The sequence below is a fragment of the Pseudopipra pipra genome, chromosome 4 (assembly GCF_036250125.1).
Source record: "Pseudopipra pipra isolate bDixPip1 chromosome 4, bDixPip1.hap1, whole genome shotgun sequence".
Lineage (NCBI taxonomy): Eukaryota > Metazoa > Chordata > Aves > Passeriformes > Pipridae > Pseudopipra > Pseudopipra pipra.
In genome coordinates, this window is record NC_087552.1 from 39,161,067 (window position 1) to 39,169,216 (window position 8,150).

The window sequence follows — 8,150 nt, forward strand, 5'->3', positions numbered from 1 at the left end:
GGGCTTTCCGGAGAGGACCGGCTCGCTGTGTCTTCCCAAGAACGGGTCCCAGCTACAGCTCCGCTCGGTGGAGGGGGGGATATGCATGTGTGTGTATTAGAGTATTTGAGACTCCATAAATCGCGTGAGAAGCTGCTACAAGCTTTGATAAGGGCTCTTGGCAGCTCTTCGGGCTGTGTGAGTTTTGGTTGGCCCAAGTTGCATGAGCAGCAGGGTGAGGAATTAAGAGTTCAGCCTCGAAAAAAACAAACATAGGGCCCTTTTTCACACTTCAAAACAGTTCACCAGCCTTCTACCTCTTATTCTGCTACTAAGCAGAATCTATTTGCATGAAAAAGCATCCATTAAATGTTATGGTTTTTAGACATATCAAGGTAAGTGCTTTCTAGAAACTTGTAGGTCTGTGGATAAAGTAGCTTATATCTTAAAATGTGTTTAACCACTTTTACAGTTTATAAACCAGATTCTGTCTGCTCCATTAATGTGAACTGTATGCAACTAAAATTTCTCAATACCAAGGTATATCACTGTACATTAGAAATAAGAGCAACTTTAACAATCTGAAAGCTGAAGTAAATTTTCTTGCTTAATAGTCTGTTATGAGATTCACAAATGTTGTCCCATAGAAAATGCAATGTTGTGGAGTGTTGGGCAGGCAGAAAAATTCCATTGTTTCAGTCTAAAATTCTCTAAACATGTACATCATGCAAGTGCATGTGTGTATTAACACACAAACACACTTGTCTTTTGTGTTCTCTGTTTTCTTTTGCCTGGTGTATCAGGTTTAAACTTCTCGCTTATGCTTTCAAGGCCCTGAAGTACTCTGACTCAGACTGCATCTCTATCATTAATGTCTGTTGTCATTTCTCCTAACTTCTCAGCAACAGTGTACCTACCATGCCTTCTCTCTTATCCCAACTGCCTATTTTCTACTAGTCTGCCTTCATCTATGAAATTCTCCTCTTTTGTATTACCTAGAAGAAAGAAATTACATTGTTCCTAACACCAGCAAACTATTACAGAACCATTAAGGTAACTATGTTACCTAATTGAGTAAATTGAGTCAATTGGGTAACACAAGATCTTGTTATTATAACCTTTGTCCTTAAAAATGTGAACTAATATAATCCAGCTGCTAAATTGGATCTCAGCCATTTAGTTTTCCTAAAGATCATGATTCACAGTACTTCATAAGAGCAGTCAGAGCTGGCCTCTGGGGTTAGTGAGTTGTTTGAATATGATACCCATGTTTCTGGGAGGACTCCAGATTGCTTTGGAGCTGTGAAATTTGTGCCACCTAAAGTGCCATGCCTAATGATTTCTTTCCCAACCAGCTGAGCCAGCTTCCCTAATTTGTTGGGAGACAAGTACAGTGCCAGGTCAAAGTCACATCATGAGAGCAGTATTACCACACAGGGACCTAACAATAGCATTGTAGTGGACTCTTTCACCCTCAACCCAAAGCTGATTAGCCCCCCCTTCCTGTTCTCCTCCACCCCTTATGACCAAGTCATTATCAACATCTGTCATGGTCTTTATTTCTGTGATGTAATAATATTTTTTTAAAGAGCTATGCAAGGGAAAAGATCAATAAAGCCCTTTGCATTTCCAAACAGCTGTAGCTGGAATGACCTTTGGCAACCATTTCTTAAATTGTTGATAGTTTGGCATGAATGTTAAGAACAATCTGGACTCTTTAGAGATTTTGGAATGTTTTAAAATCTGAGTGCACACACTGTTTCCATAAAACAAAGCTTGTAAGTCTGCATCCCAAAGATCAGTTTGATTGAATATAGTCCTGGGTATCATAGACTGAAATTGTTTAGAAGTATTGTGATAAACTAAACCAGGGTTCTAATCTGTTTTTGTTGCTGAACAGGCTCTTTCCATTATTCCATTCAAGAATCTAAATGACACATCTTGCAAGATGGCGGAAAAAAAGGTTCCACATTGATACCAGTAAATTTGGAAAAATATATTTGAAATAAGACACAGTGTTCCTAGCTAAAACAGTATGTGCCAATCCTCCAAATCTAGGCAGAAGTAATAGAAGGATGGCTCTGTGACTTACCCCTGCAGGCAGCAAAGTTAGCTTGACTGTAAGAGATATGTACACTCTTCTCATTCAAACCGCACTGGATTTGTTGCCAACTCACTACAGGTACTCTTAAGAAATTTGTTGGAACATAGTCATTTACTGTCCCAAGTTTGCAATAAGGACAAAACATTGTCCATAGGAAAAAGCTCCTTGTAGACATTTGCCGTGTTAGAAATCCAGAGTTAGCATCTCAGTCTTCTTGGTGAAATCTGAGGGGGGAGGTAGTTATGAAATATTTTTCTTCTGTGGTTCATAAATTGACAGTTTTTGAACCTTTCATTCAATTGTCAGGAAAACTTTCTTAAAAGCATGAGGACTTCCATTGGTCAGTGTTTCAATGGTCCATCTTTTCAGATAACCCATCCTTAAGGAAGAAAAGTACCCAAGTTCACATAAAAAGTTGGAAGAACTGTCACAGCAGACAGTAGCATACTATAAAGAATCTGTCTTCCTAAATGGCCAGTTTACAGAAGATTGAGTATATGCTTTGGGTACCTTGTTCTTTGTGTACTGATATGTTGATTTAAGCTGGTATGTTCATTTAAGAAAATGTGAGGTTGCATTATTCAATGGTAGAGTTAAACCGAATCTTACCACATTTATGATTTTTTTCATCAAAATGAAATGTGCCCTAACACTTGCCCTAAGGGGTTCTTATCCAATACATTAGTTAGACTCAAAAATATCACAAACAACTATTATCTGAAATCACTAGCAAAATGTCTGGTTTTTTTGTTTTTCTTTCGTGTCTGTGGTGCTTTCTCTTCCATTTCCCTCCATTTACTTAGTCCATGGTTTATGCTGCACTGTTCCTCATAGAACACAGTGGCATCAAAGTGGGAAGAGACTCCAGATAGTTTTAATCTGTTTTTGTAAAGGAATATAATCTCTCTGAGACGTATGCCGTCCTGTTCATTCAAAAATGGTTTTTCAAAAAAGCAACCCATGCCTCATTTTTGTTACCATCTCTTCATTCTCTGCAAGATATTTTCCAAGTTGCTATGAAAACTAAATAAGTGACATCATACCTGTGAATGGATTATCAGGCAATGCGTATAGCAGGATATACAAACACAGTTAGGCAGCATGTGCACTTTGGTATGTAGCTTAGTGCATTTCCCCAGCTTCTACTGAGAAGAACAGGTGGAAAATGAAGATAGAGAAATGACACAAATGTCCAGCTTTGCATGGGGTAATTAAAGAACTGATTTCAGGTCACATACTTAATCTGGTGTAACCAAACCTTCCTTAACAAGAAACTTAAGTGTTCAGCAAGTATAAAACAGTTTTCCATGTCCAAGAGGTTTTTTCATAATGAAATTTCTGTATGATCTCTTTGCATGTATTAAGTTGAAAGGCATCAATTACTACCTGAGAAGATAAGGTTATGCAACTAGGCTTTATTTCAGATATTATATGTAAATAATATAAAATAATATAAAATTATTCAAGACATAGACTGGTTGCCAGGAATATCTAACTAACTCAGAGGGCAAGAAACTGAATGAACAAGAGGCTCAGAGATTTGCCAAAATGCATTTTTAAAGCACAACATCATGTCAGCTCATGGTAGGTGAATGGCTAAATTATTTTATTCATCCAGGACAACAGCAGTAGATGCACAACAATGTAATGTACTTGGTGAAAATAAGTGAAAACAAGATACATCAGAGTACAAGAAAATAGTTGCGAAAAATCTACTTTTATGGTGCTCATGCTACATGCTTGAGATGTCAAGACTTCCATGGTGAGATTTGGAGTAAGACACTAAAACAGTCCTGTGATTGTCTGTCTTTTCAAAAATAGCAGGCTGGATAGAAGACAGCACAATATGGTGGTTTTTTTTAAATACAAGAAATAGAAATTGAGGTTAGTATTATTGTCATAATAGAAATGACAGTTCATGTATTAGCAGTATATGAGAATAAAAAGGCTTGGTTTAGTAGCTTAATGAGGATCATACAGTGAAGACTAGACTACTTTGCATTATAAATTAGGAAAGAGAAGTCCCTGAGGACACTAAAAAAGGGAATGAGAAACTCATATAGTGCAATTTCCTGATTCTTAAGAATATCTGAAAAGTATACAATTTTTGTGAAAAGATTTGTCAGAGCATGTGGGAGGATGTTACAGTAAATGAGAGGCAAGAGACGCAATGACTGGTTTTTAGATTGCCTTCATCTCATATTAGAGAAGGAATGCTAAGAGGGAGAGAGAGTTTCCTGTCCATTTGGAAGTATCTACTACTACTGAAAGAAAAGTTTTGAAATACAGAAAATAATGTGGTAACAGATATCTAGGGAAAAGGGGAAGAAAATAGCTGCCTAGGAAGCTAAGGACAAAAGATTTAGGAACCCTGTCCTGGATACCTATTCAGAGAGGCTTTCTAGCTCTCCAGCATATGTTTCCTTGACCGAATTCCTTCTGTCATGCTGAATATTGATTCAGCCTGTATCTTAGGCATCACAATTGTAAAGTTTTCAATCCATTGTCCTGCATATAGATCAAATAACTGAGGATCAATAAGCTGTTTGTGTTTCTCCATAGATACTTAATGCTTTTAAGGAAAAATAAAAGCTCAGAGCAATTAATGTAACACAATGCTCAATGAGGATATAAACATTACTAGTAAAATAAATTTTAAAAACTTACTAGATAAGGTAGGAAATTTGGGCTTAATCTGGTGCCTGAGATAACACATTTAAAAAAATTGTAGTCTGCTGGAAGAATGAGAACATGAGCATGAGGCCTTGCTAGGAAGGCAGTTCTGCAAGGTGTTAAACTTCTCAAGGCTTGAGCCAGGCTCTAAATGAATAAGGAAGGATTCAGTGTTAAAGCATGCCCTGCCCTTTCTCTATCTGATATAATTATAGGAGAACCTTTAAAACCCTGTATTTGGCACTGTCTTTAAACACCCCAGCAGTATGGCAGCTGGCAGCAAAAACAAAACAAAAATATGTGAACCCCTCCCATGCCTCTTGCAACTTTGGCAACACACCATATGCAGGACTGACTGTCTGTTCTGTTAATTTGATTATCAACTCATCAAGCTGTGCAAATATCTACACATTTGGAAAGAAAATATTGTAGGGTTACACTCAAATCGTGTAGGGCTTCTTAAAATCTAGTGTGAGCAATCAAAATCAGACCAACCACCCAGCAGAGTAACTTATGTTTCTTAGAACTGTGTAATTCTAGTGCAAGTGATTTGTTTACTTCCTTTTAGGATTAAAACCACAGAGATAAAAGTCATGGGTTTTGATATTTGTTGAAATGCTAGAGTCTGATTAATTATTTTATTTGATAAATACTATTAATGGGCCTTCTTTGAGTAATATCCAGTTGAGGAGAGAAAAAAAGCTTTTTATTATAGTTTAACATTTAAAAGTAAGAATATTACAAAAAAAAAAGAGAAATCTCAGAAAACCCTCATTCCAACTCTGAAAAATAAGGAATTAGCAGGGAGGCATGAATCCAATGAGCCCTCCTTATTCTGCTTTTCAATTTTATGTATGGTCTGATGGTGATAGTTGTCTTTCAAGCTAGTGATTTGACTCTTTCCTTTTTTTTTTCTATACACGTCTCTATCTAGGTACATCAATTTCTGGATGTTCTGTTTTAGAAAAAAATCTGTCTCATACAGACTTTTTTTTGAGCTGGCACAGAGTGATTGTTATATGTATGTTTTAGGAAACTTCCACAACTGTCTTTTGTGCAAAAACTTGGAAGTGCTACAGAAAACTTGTACTGTGCTATAGATAAACATCTGGTCATAAGAATGATGTAGTGACATTCAGAAATTACATGAAAACATAAACAAAGCTCAAAGAAAATTATGAAAAAGGAAGCAAAAAAACTGGTGAGTGATGTACTTACTAGAAATTACACTTATCACGGAAAATGAAATTAAGAAATGATTAAAAAATCTCAAATGTTAACACCATGGCACTTTTTCTCATAGGAAGTTCATTCTTTTAAATTATTTTTTTATGCTTAGTGTTATGAAATACATGAAATTGAATCAGAAACTGAGTAAAAACAACAAAAAATATATAAAACTACGAGAATCAACTTCATTTCTTAAGGAAATGTCATTGTTGATATTGGTGAAAATACAAAAAAGAAGTATAAATATTTACTTCAGGCATGATCAATACAAGCTTAGATGTAGATATTAAAAATAATAACATTTTTTTAAAAAATCTATTAAAAGGAAGTGTCCTATGCCAAAGGGAGGACTGTAGCTAATACTTAAAATTTTAGCCACGAGCCTGTTTTTGAAGTGTTTTAACTAATAGAAGTTTACAGTCAATTAATGAATATTATTTTTGATCACTGAAAATCTCTCAGCTACTGCTGAGTGCTTATGGAGGGTGTACACAGGCACCTTTCACAAATTCTCAGCTGTGTGACCTTCAGAGAAGATAAGATGTATTTGCTAGACAATTGAGAATGATATATTGTGGGCTTTCTAGCTGAAATTCTTAGATGAATCTTGACTTACAAAGGAACATTCAGGGTTTTAAGGAACTCATCTATGCGGCTTGGTAAAAGAACCACGTTATGCTGGTATAAGAATCTTTACTTTTTTATGAATGCAGCCACAATCATCCTTCTGTTCATATTAAAAGCTCCAACTAAATATTTAGTACAATATTTAGTGGAGGCATTATCTGCACATAGTGAATTCATTTGCTGAGATATACAAATTAGTTCCTGCTTACATAATAGGGTTTCCTTCATATCACCATTAGAAAGAAGCTGAAATCTTCAATGTAATTATTTGTCTAAGTTCAAATTTGCCATTATATTCTAGAATATCTGAAAATCTTACTAGTAGGTACATTCTTCTAAGACAGTGTAAATAACTAGGTATCTTTCTTCCATTTTATATTTCTTCTATTTGGGCAAATAGAAATAAACTTATCCATTTTTAGAATTGTTGTCTAACTGAAAGCATTTTTTTACTACTAGAAAAATTATATCTTTGACTATGTTATGAAACTTAAAACCTCACGATGGTTTTGTTTGGATTGTAAATCTATAATGTATTGCAAAAATTTTTGCATGAAGTCATATAAATAAGTCTTTCAAGACACTTCAGAGGTCATATAAAAATAGAATGCACAGCCACATCAAATATGGTAACATGCTTAGGTATTTGTGGCAGAAAAGTAACTGATACACTCTTTTAAATATTTTAATATTTTCCAATTAGCAGTTACAGTACAGAAATAAAAAACCCATCAACATTTATTGGATTAATTCCATTTTGAAATTAGGCAGAAGCTGGCAGCAAAAGTAGTTTATTTCATTTCATATATGCACATTCATTAGAAAATTAGCATGAAAAGATTGAGGTCACATATGTCTATGAACTGGAGACAATAAAAAGTATTTACAGGAAATATTTAATTTTGCTCATGCACTAAACTACTACATTTCAAAAAACATTTATTTAATTTTTTTTTTTTAATATTTTATTTTTAATTTTCACAATAAGAGATCTTCATGAGTGTCCTAGTTTGAGCAGCCGGGAGCAGTTTATCACTGTGTGGGTGTAACCCAAACTGTGTATTCTACATCTTCTATGTCATTTCCCAGGAACTGTTAACAATAGACCATTTGCAGCAGCTGCCCAGAGCAGGCTATAGCTATGGGTGATGCCCTGACACCTCAGGCTATAGTTATGGGTGATGTTAACTCCCCTCCAGGGAGTCATCAGCACCTTCACACCCAGCCTGAGGGGTCATGTCTGCTAACAGGCCACCAAGGATTCCAAAAATATCTCATGACTCACAACCACCCACTGTGGAACTCCGTGCCCTTGGGGAGGTACTGGGCATTCCCACTCGAACCTGTGTGTATATAATCTTGGGGTCTTGGGACTTCTGGTACTATTCTTTGGATCCAGAGGAGAACCAGAACCTCGACCGGACTGCAACCACCACTCTCGACTGGACTATGACCACCACCCTTGACCAGACTGCAACCAGCGCTCTCACCAACAGGTTTTCCGCCCCCTTTTACTTTGGACTCAGGAGGACCACGT